This window comes from Danio rerio, chromosome 16 (genome assembly GCF_052040795.2).
Source record: "Danio rerio strain M-AB ecotype USA chromosome 16, GRCz13ab, whole genome shotgun sequence".
NCBI lineage: Eukaryota > Metazoa > Chordata > Actinopteri > Cypriniformes > Danionidae > Danio > Danio rerio.
In genome coordinates, this window is record NC_141036.1 from 9,931,812 (window position 1) to 9,946,193 (window position 14,382).

General features: G+C 42.6%; 1 long non-coding RNA gene and 9 other non-coding genes across 10 annotated transcripts in view; all 10 read left to right on the plus strand.

Moving 5' to 3' along the window:
• The window catches only part of LOC147833274 (uncharacterized), a 331,056-nt gene that overhangs the window by 111,920 nt on the left and 204,754 nt on the right, over positions 1–14,382 (plus strand). The gene's annotated exons all lie outside the window — the stretch shown is intronic.
• trnaw-cca (transfer RNA tryptophan (anticodon CCA)) lies at positions 245–316 on the plus strand. Its single transcript has one exon. It is a non-coding gene; the product is annotated as a tRNA-Trp (tRNA).
• Positions 1,413–1,484, plus strand: trnaw-cca (transfer RNA tryptophan (anticodon CCA)). Its single transcript has one exon. It is a non-coding gene; the product is annotated as a tRNA-Trp (tRNA).
• Positions 1,820–1,891, plus strand: trnaw-cca (transfer RNA tryptophan (anticodon CCA)). Its single transcript has one exon. It is a non-coding gene; the product is annotated as a tRNA-Trp (tRNA).
• On the plus strand, positions 4,318–4,389 carry trnaw-cca (transfer RNA tryptophan (anticodon CCA)). The gene has a single exon. It is a non-coding gene; the product is annotated as a tRNA-Trp (tRNA).
• On the plus strand, positions 4,749–4,820 carry trnaw-cca (transfer RNA tryptophan (anticodon CCA)). Its single transcript has one exon. It is a non-coding gene; the product is annotated as a tRNA-Trp (tRNA).
• On the plus strand, positions 5,917–5,988 carry trnaw-cca (transfer RNA tryptophan (anticodon CCA)). Its single transcript has one exon. It is a non-coding gene; the product is annotated as a tRNA-Trp (tRNA).
• Positions 6,324–6,395, plus strand: trnaw-cca (transfer RNA tryptophan (anticodon CCA)). The gene has a single exon. It is a non-coding gene; the product is annotated as a tRNA-Trp (tRNA).
• On the plus strand, positions 8,822–8,893 carry trnaw-cca (transfer RNA tryptophan (anticodon CCA)). The gene has a single exon. It is a non-coding gene; the product is annotated as a tRNA-Trp (tRNA).
• Positions 9,253–9,324, plus strand: trnaw-cca (transfer RNA tryptophan (anticodon CCA)). Its single transcript has one exon. It is a non-coding gene; the product is annotated as a tRNA-Trp (tRNA).

Consider the following 14,382-nt stretch of genomic DNA (forward strand, 5'->3'; position numbering starts at 1 on the left):
TGATTTGCCGATGAGGACAGTGGACAGGACCTCATGGGACACAAAAGTAACGTGTCTGACTCCACATCTGAACGTTGCGTGTTTACGTCACCCCAGGGTCACAAGGATTGACTTTAGCAATTGTTTGCAAAGTTGTGGGAGGCACCTTGTAGCTGTGCTCACATCCAGACACTTTTAGGTCAAATTCCACGCCTTGAGCTCAGTTTATGCTCGTGTCTTGCTTGACGAGAGCTGCAGCAGGCAGGGACCTGTGGCGCAACGGTAGCGCGTCTGACTCCAGATCAGAAGGTTGCGTGTTCAAATCACGTCAGGTTCAAAGCTGTAAGGCTTGGCTTTCTTTAAGGTAGTGGAAGGCACCTTTTAGGAGTGCTTGAATAGGGCACCTCTTAAGAGTGCGTACATTGAGCCAATTCAAATTACTAGTCTTGAGCTCAGGTCATCCTCGTGCACAGCTTGGTTTTAAAGACTTTGGATAAGACCCTGAGCCGCAGAGGTAGTCTGTCTGACTCTAGATCAGAAGCGTGTGCGTTTAAATCATGACGGGGTGTTAGGCTTAGCATTTTATTTTAAGTAGAGTAAGAAACCTTCCAGGAGTGCCTACATTCAGCCACTTTTAAGTCAAATTCCAAGCCCTGTGCCCACCACTTGCTTGAGCCTGGCTTGTCGATGAGGACTGTGGACAGGACCTTGTGGGACAAAAATGTGGTGCGTCTGACTCCAGGTCTGAAGATCGCATGCACAAGTCACGTGGAGGTCACGTTGATTGAGTTTAGCGATCGTTTGTAAAGTTGAGGAAGCCACCTTTTAGGCGTGCTGCAATTAGCTACTTTCAAGTAGAACTCCTAGCCTTGAACTCAGATCATGCTCAAGCCAAGCCAGGCTGTGGAGCACTTTGGAAAGCATGTTTCAGCGCAAAGACAGTGCCTCTAAGTCCAGATCAGAGGCTTGCCAATTCAAATTGCCTTGCGGACACAAGCATTGAGCTAACCAATTGTTTGTAAACATGTGCAAGGCACATCTTGGAGTGCTTGCTTTCAGCCAATTTTAAGTCAAATTCCCAGCCCTGTGCTTACCATACGCTCGAGTCTTGCTTGTCGATGGGGAGGGTGGACAGGAGCTCGTGGGACAAAACAATTAGCGCGTCTGTCTCCAGATCCGAAGGTCGCACGTTCAAATCAGGTGCCAAAGGTTGAGTTTAGCAGTGGTTTGTAAAAACGTGGAAGGTACCTTCCAGGTGTGCTTCAATTCAGCCACCTCCAAGTCAAACTGCAAGCCTTGAGTTCCGTTTATGCTTGTGTCTAGCTTGCCGTTGAGGACTGTGATAAGGAGCTTATGGTGCAGCGGTAGTCGATTTCCCAGCTTTGTGCTCAGTTTATCCTTGTGTCTGGCTTATCGAAAACTCGTCCCCACAGGACCTCGTGGCGCAACGGTAGCGCGTCTGACTCCAGATCAGAAGGTTGCGTGTTCAAATCACGTCGGGGTCACAGGTGTTAAGCTTGGCTTTATGCGTAAAGTAGTGGAAGGCAACATCTAGGAGTGCTTACGTTCAGCAACATCTAAGTCAGATTCCAAACCTTGTGCTTACTTTATGCTTGTGTCTGATTTGCCGATGAGGACAGTGGACAGGACCTCATGGGACGTTGGGAACGTTGCGTGTTTACGTCACCCCAGGGTCACAAGGATTGACTTTAGCAATTGTTTGCAAAGTTGTGGGAGGCACCTTGTAGCTGTGCTCACATCCAGACACTTTTAGGTCAAATTCCACGCCTTGAGCTCAGTTTATGCTCGTGTCTTGCTTGACGAGAGCTGCAGCAGGCAGGGACCTGTGGCGCAACGGTAGCGCGTCTGACTCCAGATCAGAAGGTTGCGTGTTCAAATCACGTCAGGTTCAAAGCTGTAAGGCTTGGCTTTCTTTAAGGTAGTGGAAGGCACCTTTTAGGAGTGCTTGAATAGTGCACCTCTTAAGAGTGCGTACATTGAGCCAATTCAAATTACTAGCCTTGAGCTCAGGTCATACTCGTGCACAGCTTGGTTTTAAAGACTTTGGATAAGACCCTGAGCCGCAGAGGTAGTCTGTCTGACTCTAGATCAGAAGCGTGTGCGTTTTGATCATGACGGGGCGTTAGGCTTAGCATTTTATTTTAAGTAGAGTAAGAAACCTTCCAGCAGTGCCTACATTCAGCCACTTTTAAGTCAAATTCCCAGCTCTGTGCCCACCACTTGCTTGAGCCTGGCTTGTCGATGAGGACTGTGGACAGGACCTTGTGAGACAAAAATGTGGTGCGTCTGACTCCAGGTAGCAAATTGCAAGCCTTGACCCAGAGTGTATAAGTGTGTATATCTATAGAATAAATTGAGTGTGCAAATATATGGAGGATATCATGTGTGTATTTGTATAGATATGTCATGTGTTTGTATATGTATCGATTGTATCATGTGTTTGTATATAGATGGAATGTATCATGTGTGTATATGTATTGTGTGTGTTTCTGTATGGTGTTATATCTTTTTACTCCACATCTGAACGTTGCGTGTTTACGTCACCCCAGGGTCACAAGGATTGACTTTAGCAATTGTTTGCAAAGTTGTGGGAGGCACCTTTTAGCTGTGCTCACATTCAGACACTTTTAGGTCAAATTCCAAGCCTTGACCCAGAGTGTATAAGTGTGTATATCTATAGAATAAATTGAGTGTGCAAATATATGGAGGATATCATGTGTGTATTTGTATAGATATGTCATGTGTTTGTATATGTATCGATTGTATCATGTGTTTGTATATAGATGGAATGTATCATGTGTGTATGTGTATTGTGTGTGTTTCTGTATGGTGTTATATCTTTTTGTTGTAAGGGTCCCTCAGTGGATCAGTGGTTAATCACTCACCTTTCACCCAGGAGACCTGGGTTCTATCCCAGAGTGTATCAAGTGTGTATATGTATATAGAATGTGTTGTGTATGTATAGATAGGTCATGTGTTTATACATGTATGGAATGTATCGTGTGTTTGTATGGAATGGATCATGTTTGTATATGTATAGAATTCTTTGTGTGTGTATATGTATCTATTTGTATAGCATGTTTCATGTGTGTACTTGTATAGAATGGATCATTTGTGTAGAATGTTTCATGTGTGTACTTGTATAAAATGCATCGTGTTTGTGTAGAATGTTTCATGTGTGTACTTGTTTAGAATGTATCATAAGTAGTATGTGTGGTTCAAAGCTGTAAGGCTTGACTTTCTTTAAGGTAGTGGAAGGCACCTTTTAGGAGTGCTTGAATAGGGCACCTCTTAAGAGTGCGTACATTGAGCCAATTCAAATTACTAGTCTTGAGCTCAGGTCATCCTCGTGCACAGCTTGGTTTTAAAGACTTTGGAATGGACCCTGAGCCGCAGAGGTAGTCTGTCTGAATCTAGATCAGAAGCGTGTGCGTTTAAATCATGACGGGGTGTTAGGCTTAGCATTTTATTTTAAGTAGAGTAAGAAACCTTCCAGGAGTGCCTACATTCAGCCACTTTTAAGTCAAATTCCAAGCCCTGTGCCCACCACTTGCTTGAGCCTGGCTTGTCGATGAGGACTGTGGACAGGACCTTGTGGGACAAAAATGTGGTGCGTCTGACTCCAGGTCTGAAGATCGCATGCACAAGTCACGTGGAGGTCACGTTGATTGAGTTTAGCAATCGTTTGTAAAGTTGAGGAAGCCACCTTTTAGGCGTGCTGCAATTAGCTACTTTCAAGTAGAACTCCTAGCCTTGAACTCAGATCATGCTCAAGCCAAGCCAGGCTGTGGAGCACTTTGGAAAGCATGTTTCAGCGCAAAGACAGTGCCTCTAAGTCCAGATCAGAGGCTTGCCAATTCAAATTGCCTTGCGGACACAAGCATTGAGCTAACCAATTGTTTGTAAACATGTGCAAGGCACATCTTGGAGTGCTTGCTTTTAGCCAATTTTAAGTCAAATTCCCAGCCCTGTGCTTACCATACGCTCGAGTCTTGCTTGTCGATGGGGAGGGTGGACAGGAGCTCGTGGGACAAAACAATTAGCGCGTCTGTCTCCAGATCCGAAGGTCGCACATTCAAATCAGGTGCCAAAGGTTTAGTTTAGCAGTGGTTTGTAAAAACGTGGAAGGTACCTTCCAGGTGTGCTTCAATTCAGCCACCTTCAAGTCAAACTGCAAGCCTTGAGTTCCGTTTATGCTTGTGTCTAGCTTGCCGTTGAGGACTGTGATAAGGAGCTTATGGTGCAGCGGTAGTCGATTTCCCAGCTTTGTGCTCAGTTTATGCTTGTGTCTGGCTTATCGAAGACTCGTCCCCACAGGACCTCGTGGCGCAACGGTAGCGCGTCTGACTCCAGATCAAAAGGTTGCGTGTTCAAATCACGTCGGGGTCACAGGTGTTAAGCTTGGCTTTATGCGTAAAGTAGTGGAAGGCAACATCTAGGAGTGCTTATGTTCAGCAACATCTAAGTCAGATTCCAAACCTTGTGCTTACTTTATGCTTGTGTCTGATTTGCCGATGAGGACAGTGGACAGGACCTCATGGGACACAAAAGTAACGTGTCTGACTCCACATCTGAACGTTGCGTGTTTACGTCACCCCAGGGTCACAAGGATTGACTTTAGCAATTGTTTGCAAAGTTGTGGGAGGCACCTTGTAGCTGTGCTCACATCCAGACACTTTTAGGTCAAATTCCACGCCTTGAGCTCAGTTTATGCTCGTGTCTTGCTTGACGAGAGCTGCAGCAGGCAGGGACCTGTGGCGCAACGGTAGCGCGTCTGACTCCAGATCAGAAGGTTGCGTGTTCAAATCACGTCAGGTTCAAACCTGTAAGGCTTGGCTTTCTTTAAGGTAGTGGAAGGCACCTTTTAGGAGTGCTTGAATAGGGCACCTCTTAAGAGTGCGTACATTGAGCCAATTCAAATTACTAGTCTTGAGCTCAGGTCATCCTCGTGCACAGCTTGGTTTTAAAGACTTTGGATAAGACCCTGAGCCGCAGAGGTAGTCTGTCTGACTCTAGATCAGAAGCGTGTGCGTTTAAATCATGACGGGGTGTTAGGCTTAGCATTTTATTTTAAGTAGAGTAAGAAACCTTCCAGGAGTGCCTACATTCAGCCACTTTTAAGTCAAATTCCAAGCCCTGTGCCCACCACTTGCTTGAGCCTGGCTTGTCGATGAGGACTGTGGACAGGACCTTGTGGGACAAAAATGTGGTGCGTCTGACTCCAGGTCTGAAGATCGCATGCACAAGTCACGTGGAGGTCACGTTGATTGAGTTTAGCGATCGTTTGTAAAGTTGAGGAAGCCACCTTTTAGGCGTGCTGCAATTAGCTACTTTCAAGTAGAACTCCTAGCCTTGAACTCAGATCATGCTCAAGCCAAGCCAGGCTGTGGAGCACTTTGGAAAGCATGTTTCAGCGCAAAGACAGTGCCTCTAAGTCCAGATCAGAGGCTTGCCAATTCAAATTGCCTTGCGGACACAAGCATTGAGCTAACCAATTGTTTGTAAACATGTGCAAGGCACATCTTGGAGTGCTTGCTTTCAGCCAATTTTAAGTCAAATTCCCAGCCCTGTGCTTACCATACGCTCGAGTCTTGCTTGTCGATGGGGAGGGTGGACAGGAGCTCGTGGGACAAAACAATTAGCGCGTCTGTCTCCAGATCCGAAGGTCGCACGTTCAAATCAGGTGCCAAAGGTTGAGTTTAGCAGTGGTTTGTAAAAACGTGGAAGGTACCTTCCAGGTGTGCTTCAATTCAGCCACCTCCAAGTCAAACTGCAAGCCTTGAGTTCCGTTTATGCTTGTGTCTAGCTTGCCGTTGAGGACTGTGATAAGGAGCTTATGGTGCAGCGGTAGTCGATTTCCCAGCTTTGTGCTCAGTTTATCCTTGTGTCTGGCTTATCGAAAACTCGTCCCCACAGGACCTCGTGGCGCAACGGTAGCGCGTCTGACTCCAGATCAGAAGGTTGCGTGTTCAAATCACGTCGGGGTCACAGGTGTTAAGCTTGGCTTTATGCGTAAAGTAGTGGAAGGCAACATCTAGGAGTGCTTACGTTCAGCAACATCTAAGTCAGATTCCAAACCTTGTGCTTACTTTATGCTTGTGTCTGATTTGCCGATGAGGACAGTGGACAGGACCTCATGGGACGTTGGGAACGTTGCGTGTTTACGTCACCCCAGGGTCACAAGGATTGACTTTAGCAATTGTTTGCAAAGTTGTGGGAGGCACCTTGTAGCTGTGCTCACATCCAGACACTTTTAGGTCAAATTCCACGCCTTGAGCTCAGTTTATGCTCGTGTCTTGCTTGACGAGAGCTGCAGCAGGCAGGGACCTGTGGCGCAACGGTAGCGCGTCTGACTCCAGATCAGAAGGTTGCGTGTTCAAATCACGTCAGGTTCAAAGCTGTAAGGCTTGGCTTTCTTTAAGGTAGTGGAAGGCACCTTTTAGGAGTGCTTGAATAGTGCACCTCTTAAGAGTGCGTACATTGAGCCAATTCAAATTACTAGCCTTGAGCTCAGGTCATACTCGTGCACAGCTTGGTTTTAAAGACTTTGGATAAGACCCTGAGCCGCAGAGGTAGTCTGTCTGACTCTAGATCAGAAGCGTGTGCGTTTTGATCATGACGGGGCGTTAGGCTTAGCATTTTATTTTAAGTAGAGTAAGAAACCTTCCAGCAGTGCCTACATTCAGCCACTTTTAAGTCAAATTCCCAGCTCTGTGCCCACCACTTGCTTGAGCCTGGCTTGTCGATGAGGACTGTGGACAGGACCTTGTGAGACAAAAATGTGGTGCGTCTGACTCCAGGTAGCAAATTGCAAGCCTTGACCCAGAGTGTATAAGTGTGTATATCTATAGAATAAATTGAGTGTGCAAATATATGGAGGATATCATGTGTGTATTTGTATAGATATGTCATGTGTTTGTATATGTATCGATTGTATCATGTGTTTGTATATAGATGGAATGTATCATGTGTGTATATGTATTGTGTGTGTTTCTGTATGGTGTTATATCTTTTTACTCCACATCTGAACGTTGCGTGTTTACGTCACCCCAGGGTCACAAGGATTGACTTTAGCAATTGTTTGCAAAGTTGTGGGAGGCACCTTTTAGCTGTGCTCACATTCAGACACTTTTAGGTCAAATTCCAAGCCTTGACCCAGAGTGTATAAGTGTGTATATCTATAGAATAAATTGAGTGTGCAAATATATGGAGGATATCATGTGTGTATTTGTATAGATATGTCATGTGTTTGTATATGTATCGATTGTATCATGTGTTTGTATATAGATGGAATGTATCATGTGTGTATGTGTATTGTGTGTGTTTCTGTATGGTGTTATATCTTTTTGTTGTAAGGGTCCCTCAGTGGATCAGTGGTTAATCACTCACCTTTCACCCAGGAGACCTGGGTTCTATCCCAGAGTGTATCAAGTGTGTATATGTATATAGAATGTGTTGTGTATGTATAGATAGGTCATGTGTTTATACATGTATGGAATGTATCGTGTGTTTGTATGGAATGGATCATGTTTGTATATGTATAGAATTCTTTGTGTGTGTATATGTATCTATTTGTATAGCATGTTTCATGTGTGTACTTGTATAGAATGGATCATTTGTGTAGAATGTTTCATGTGTGTACTTGTATAAAATGCATCGTGTTTGTGTAGAATGTTTCATGTGTGTACTTGTTTAGAATGTATCATAAGTAGTATGTGTGGTTCAAAGCTGTAAGGCTTGACTTTCTTTAAGGTAGTGGAAGGCACCTTTTAGGAGTGCTTGAATAGGGCACCTCTTAAGAGTGCGTACATTGAGCCAATTCAAATTACTAGTCTTGAGCTCAGGTCATCCTCGTGCACAGCTTGGTTTTAAAGACTTTGGAATGGACCCTGAGCCGCAGAGGTAGTCTGTCTGAATCTAGATCAGAAGCGTGTGCGTTTAAATCATGACGGGGTGTTAGGCTTAGCATTTTATTTTAAGTAGAGTAAGAAACCTTCCAGGAGTGCCTACATTCAGCCACTTTTAAGTCAAATTCCAAGCCCTGTGCCCACCACTTGCTTGAGCCTGGCTTGTCGATGAGGACTGTGGACAGGACCTTGTGGGACAAAAATGTGGTGCGTCTGACTCCAGGTCTGAAGATCGCATGCACAAGTCACGTGGAGGTCACGTTGATTGAGTTTAGCAATCGTTTGTAAAGTTGAGGAAGCCACCTTTTAGGCGTGCTGCAATTAGCTACTTTCAAGTAGAACTCCTAGCCTTGAACTCAGATCATGCTCAAGCCAAGCCAGGCTGTGGAGCACTTTGGAAAGCATGTTTCAGCGCAAAGACAGTGCCTCTAAGTCCAGATCAGAGGCTTGCCAAATCAAATTGCCTTGCAAACACAAGCATTGAGCTAACCAATTGTTTGTAAACATGTGCAAGGCACATCTTGGAGTGCTTGCTTTCAGCCATTTTTAAGTCAAATTCCCAGCCCTGTGCTTACCATACGCTCGAGTCTTGCTTGTCGATGGGGAGGATGGACAGGAGCTCGTGGGACAAAACAATTAGCGCGTCTGTCTCCAGATCCGAAGGTCGCACGTTCAAATCAGGTGCCAAAGGTTGAGTTTAGCAGTGGTTTGTAAAAACGTGGAGGGTACCTTTCAGGTGTGCTTCAATTCAGCCACCTTCAAGTCAAACTGCAAGCTTTGAGTTCCGTTTATGCTTGTGTCTAGCTTGCCGTTGAGGACTGTGATAAGGAGCTTATGGTGCAGCGGTAGTCGATTTCCCAGCTTTGTGCTCAGTTTATGCTTGTGTCTGGCTTATCGAAGACCAGTCCCCACAGGACCTCGTGGCGCAACGGTAGCGCGTCTGACTCCAGATCAGAAGGTTGCGTGTTCAAATCACGTCGGGGTCACAGGTGTTAAGCTTGGCTTTATGCGTAAAGTAGTGGAAGGCAACATCTAGGAGTGCTTACGTTCAGCAACATCTAAGTCAGATTCCAAACCTTGTGCTTACTTTATGCTTGTGTCTGATTTGCCGATGAGGACAGTGGACAGGACCTCATGGGACACAAAAGTAACGTGTCTGACTCCACATCTGAACGTTGCGTGTTTACGTCACCCCAGGGTCACAAGGATTGACTTTAGCAATTGTTTGCAAAGTTGTGGGAGGCACCTTGTAGCTGTGCTCACATCCAGACACTTTTAGGTCAAATTCCACGCCTTGAGCTCAGTTTATGCTCGTGTCTTGCTTGACGAGAGCTGCAGCAGGCAGGGACCTGTGGCGCAACGGTAGCGCGTCTGACTCCAGATCAGAAGGTTGCGTGTTCAAATCACGTCAGGTTCAAAGCTGTAAGGCTTGGCTTTCTTTAAGGTAGTGGAAGGCACCTTTTAGGAGTGCTTGAATAGGGCACCTCTTAAGAGTGCGTACATTGAGCCAATTCAAATTACTAGCCTTGAGCTCAGGTCATACTCGTGCACAGCTTGGTTTTAAAGACTTTGGATAAGACCCTGAGCCGCAGAGGTAGTCTGTCTGACTCTAGATCAGAAGCGTGTGCGTTTTGATCATGACGGGGCGTTAGGCTTAGCATTTTATTTTAAGTAGAGTAAGAAACCTTCCAGCAGTGCCTACATTCAGCCACTTTTAAGTCAAATTCCCAGCCCTGTGCCCACCACTTGCTTGAGCCTGGCTTGTCGATGAGGACTGTGGACAGGACCTTGTGAGACAAAAATGTGGTGCGTCTGACTCCAGGTAGCAAATTGCAAGCCTTGACCCAGAGTGTATAAGTGTGTATATCTATAGAATAAATTGAGTGTGCAAATATATGGAGGATATCATGTGTGTATTTGTATAGATATGTCATGTGTTTGTATATGTATCGATTGTATCATGTGTTTGTATATAGATGGAATGTATCATGTGTGTATATGTATTGTGTGTGTTTCTGTATGGTGTTATATCTTTTGACTCCACATCTGAACGTTGCGTGTTTACGTCACCCCAGGGTCACAAGGATTGACTTTAGCAATTGTTTGCAAAGTTGTGGGAGGCACCTTTTAGCTGTGCTCACATTCAGACACTTTTAGATCAAATTCCAAGCCTTGACCCAGAGTGTATAAGTGTGTATATCTATGGAATAAATTGAGTGTGCATATGTATGGAGGATATCATGTGTGTATTTGTATAGATATGTCATGTGTTTGTATATGTATCGATTGTATCATGTGTTTGTATATAGATGGAATGTATCATGTGTGTATATGTATTGTGTGTGTTTCTGTATGGTGTTATATCTTTTTACTCCACATCTGAACGTTGCGTGTTTACGTCACCCCAGGGTCACAAGGATTGACTTTAGCAATTGTTTGCAAAGTTGTGGGAGGCACCTTTTAGCTGTGCTCACATTCAGACACTTTTAGGTCAAATTCCAAGCCTTGACCCAGAGTGTATAAGTGTGTATATCTATAGAATAAATTGAGTGTGCAAATATATGGAGGATATCATGTGTGTATTTGTATAGATATGTCATGTGTTTGTATATGTATCGATTGTATCATGTGTTTGTATATAGATGGAATGTATCATGTGTGTATGTGTATTGTGTGTGTTTCTGTATGGTGTTATATCTTTTTGTTGTAAGGGTCCCTCAGTGGATCAGTGGTTAATCACTCACCTTTCACCCAGGAGACCTGGGTTCTATCCCAGAGTGTATCAAGTGTGTATATGTATATAGAATGTGTTGTGTATGTATAGATTGGTCATGTGTTTATACATGTATGGAATGTATCGTGTGTTTGTATGGAATGGATCATGTTTGTATATGTATAGAATTCTTTGTGTGTGTATATGTATCTATTTGTATAGCATGTTTCATGTGTGTACTTGTATAGAATGGATCATTTGTGTAGAATGTTTCATGTGTGTACTTGTATAAAATGCATCGTGTTTGTGTAGAATGTTTCATGTGTGTACTTGTTTAGAATGTATCATAAGTAGTATGTGTGGTTCAAAGCTGTAAGGCTTGACTTTCTTTAAGGTAGTGGAAGGCACCTTTTAGGAGTGCTTGAATAGGGCACCTCTTAAGAGTGCGTACATTGAGCCAATTCAAATTACTAGTCTTGAGCTCAGGTCATCCTCGTGCACAGCTTGGTTTTAAAGACTTTGGAATGGACCCTGAGCCGCAGAGGTAGTCTGTCTGAATCTAGATCAGAAGCGTGTGCGTTTAAATCATGACGGGGTGTTAGGCTTAGCATTTTATTTTAAGTAGAGTAAGAAACCTTCCAGGAGTGCCTACATTCAGCCACTTTTAAGTCAAATTCCAAGCCCTGTGCCCACCACTTGCTTGAGCCTGGCTTGTCGATGAGGACTGTGGACAGGACCTTGTGGGACAAAAATGTGGTGCGTCTGACTCCAGGTCTGAAGATCGCATGCACAAGTCACGTGGAGGTCACGTTGATTGAGTTTAGCAATCGTTTGTAAAGTTGAGGAAGCCACCTTTTAGGCGTGCTGCAATTAGCTACTTTCAAGTAGAACTCCTAGCCTTGAACTCAGATCATGCTCAAGCCAAGCCAGGCTGTGGAGCACTTTGGAAAGCATGTTTCAGCGCAAAGACTGTGTGTCGTGGGGTCCATTCTTCTCATGTGGATTACTCAGTTTGCTGGATTTGGTTTTTGATGATTTGACATGATTCATGATTGTTTCGGTCTTCAAAACTGATCCTAGAAGTGTTGTTATAGCAACAGTTCTGGTAGATCAACCCTGGTCTGGAGCAGGCTTATTTCATATAAACAGAATTAGATCAGGTCAGTTCTAGCAAAGCTAATACTGAAAGTATGTGCCAAATGCTGATATTTTTTACAGTAGTAGTAATACACACCTGGGAAAATAGTAAATATTATTAACTATATATATATATATATATATATATATATATATATATATATATATGTGTGTGTGTGTGTGTGTGTGTGTGTGTGTGTGTGTGTGTGTGTAAAAATATATATATTATTAAAACTTATGCAATCTGCACCCCCGGAATTAAAGTACAAAGACTGAAACTTTTTAGATCGCTTTAGTATAAATTGTGCCAAATTGTGTATGATAATAGCCATGAACAATATGTGACTTTTTTAAAAGCAATTATACATTTATAAAGTCATAAAGATGTTTTGACAGTTAATATGACAGTGATTTGATACTTTAAAAAAGTTGCAGACGCCTTTACCAATATTAAAATGCTTTTGTAAACATCCATTTACTCTTTACACCAATTAAAAAAAGGCTACTATAATACTACTATGGCTACTATAATAGGGAAAATCTGCTCTAACTGTAAAATTAAATAGGTTGCTCATGACACATGAAAGGGTAAAGCATGCAGCCCACAACAAGGTGTAAAGTTATTGCGTATCATATTTAACAAACCATTTACTGTAAATTTTATGTAATTTAGCTCACATGGATAATTGAATATTAATCAGATGATGTAATTACGCTGCTGTGCCGTCAGCCAATCGTTGCATTGCTGATCATTATTTCGTGAGTTGATAGATCTGTTCTTCACAACACACGCAGTGATCTCAGATCAGTTTATCCAGACATTTTAATCTGATTCACGAACTTGTTTGAAGAACCAAATTAGCCAGAGATCAAGATTATATATCAAGATTAACAGATTCAGGATGTGCCAAATCATCTTAGATCATTTAAGCAAGGTACAAAGAACGGACCTCTGGCTCATGACAACACACAACAGATAATTCTATAAAACAATTTCTAAAAAATCTATAGAATTTAATTCTAATTAAATTAATATATTCATGCAAAAGATTTCCTAAATGATATTAGCTTATTACATTTAGAATTTATTTATTTATTCAGAATAGAATAATAATTGGACAATAATAATACTTTTATTTTTACTAAATATTTTATAAAAGTTTGTATTAAAAGAATATAGAATTTTTTTAGATTTATAAATAAATAGGGGGCTTGGTGGGGGCGTGGCTTGTGGGCATATGGGCGGGGCATACATTCTCACTCCAAGCTAAAGTCAAAAGTTGGCAGCCGTATAAAGTTAAAAAATCCTTAAAACTCCTTAAAGCAAGCAAATATATTTACATGTTACATGTTTAAGTTAAGCCTGGTTTATACTTCTGCGTCAAGTGACCGGCGTAACCCACGCGCATGCAACACGTGTCGCTGTGCATTTAAGGCTGATTTATACTTATGTGTCAAACGCACTCGTATGCTATGGCGCTGACGCATAGCCCTTCGCCGTGGCCGTCGGTGTCGCTGACGTGCACCTCTCAAAAAATGTGACTACACATCGCAACGACGCGTAGCACAAGCTCTGTGATTGGTCGGTTTGGTAGCGCTTACGAGTTTGGGCGGGACCGAGAGCCGCGCGAATGGTTCTTCAAACAATTAAAAATGATTTTTAATTTCTATTAATTTTATTTTAAACTAAAACACAATTAAAGAAATAATAACAAAGAAATAATAACGTAGCCCACATGGCCATTTTCTTAGTTTTTTTTTTTTTTTGAAAACGGATATAAAATGGATGGAAGATACCCTGATTATGTACTTTGTAATATTTAATTTTCAATATTGAAATCAGACATAAAGAAACTTTGAATTATAAGTAAGAATATTTAAATTAAATAAAAAGCTATAGACTATTACCCTTGCTCTGAAGCATATGTTTATGCCAATTTACACGAAGGATGAGATTCTCGGACTTATTTAATGGTTATTGTTGGATCTTTGAAAAATTAACATTCGATTTAAACTTAAACTCTCCTCCTTTTCTTACCAGAATCTGAAACCATAATATCCATTTCCTGCTATTACATGGGTTTGTGCTAATGTTAGCAGTTTCCTCATTGTTGTTAAAAATGTGACTAATATCTGTGCAATAGCCTAGCGGTTAGTGTCGACATATGGTGCAGAAGCATGTCAGGGTGTCCTGTGTTTGAATCTTGGCCATTTGCCTGCCCCCCCCTTTTTCTCTAACTTTGCTTTCTGTCCAAATACTGTCCTGTCTAACAAAGGCAAAAAGGCCAAAAATAAATCTTAAAAAAAAAAACATGTGACTAAAAGATCAATGGTCTGGCAATAATGCATAGCGTGTTGTCTGTTGGATGCTCTGTGTCCACACCCTGAGATAAGTCTGCAGATGCATTTATGCAATAATTTACTATTGTACTCTTTTGCATTTTCATAATTTGTTTATTGCGAAGCAGTGGCGCAATAGGTAGTGCTGTCACCTCCCAGCAAGAAGGTCGCTGGGTTGCTGGTTCGAACCTTGGCTCAGTTGGTGTTTCTTTGTGGAGTTTGCATGTTCTCCCTGTGTTTGTGTGGGTTTCCTCCAGGTGCTCTGGTTTCCCCCCACAGTCCAAA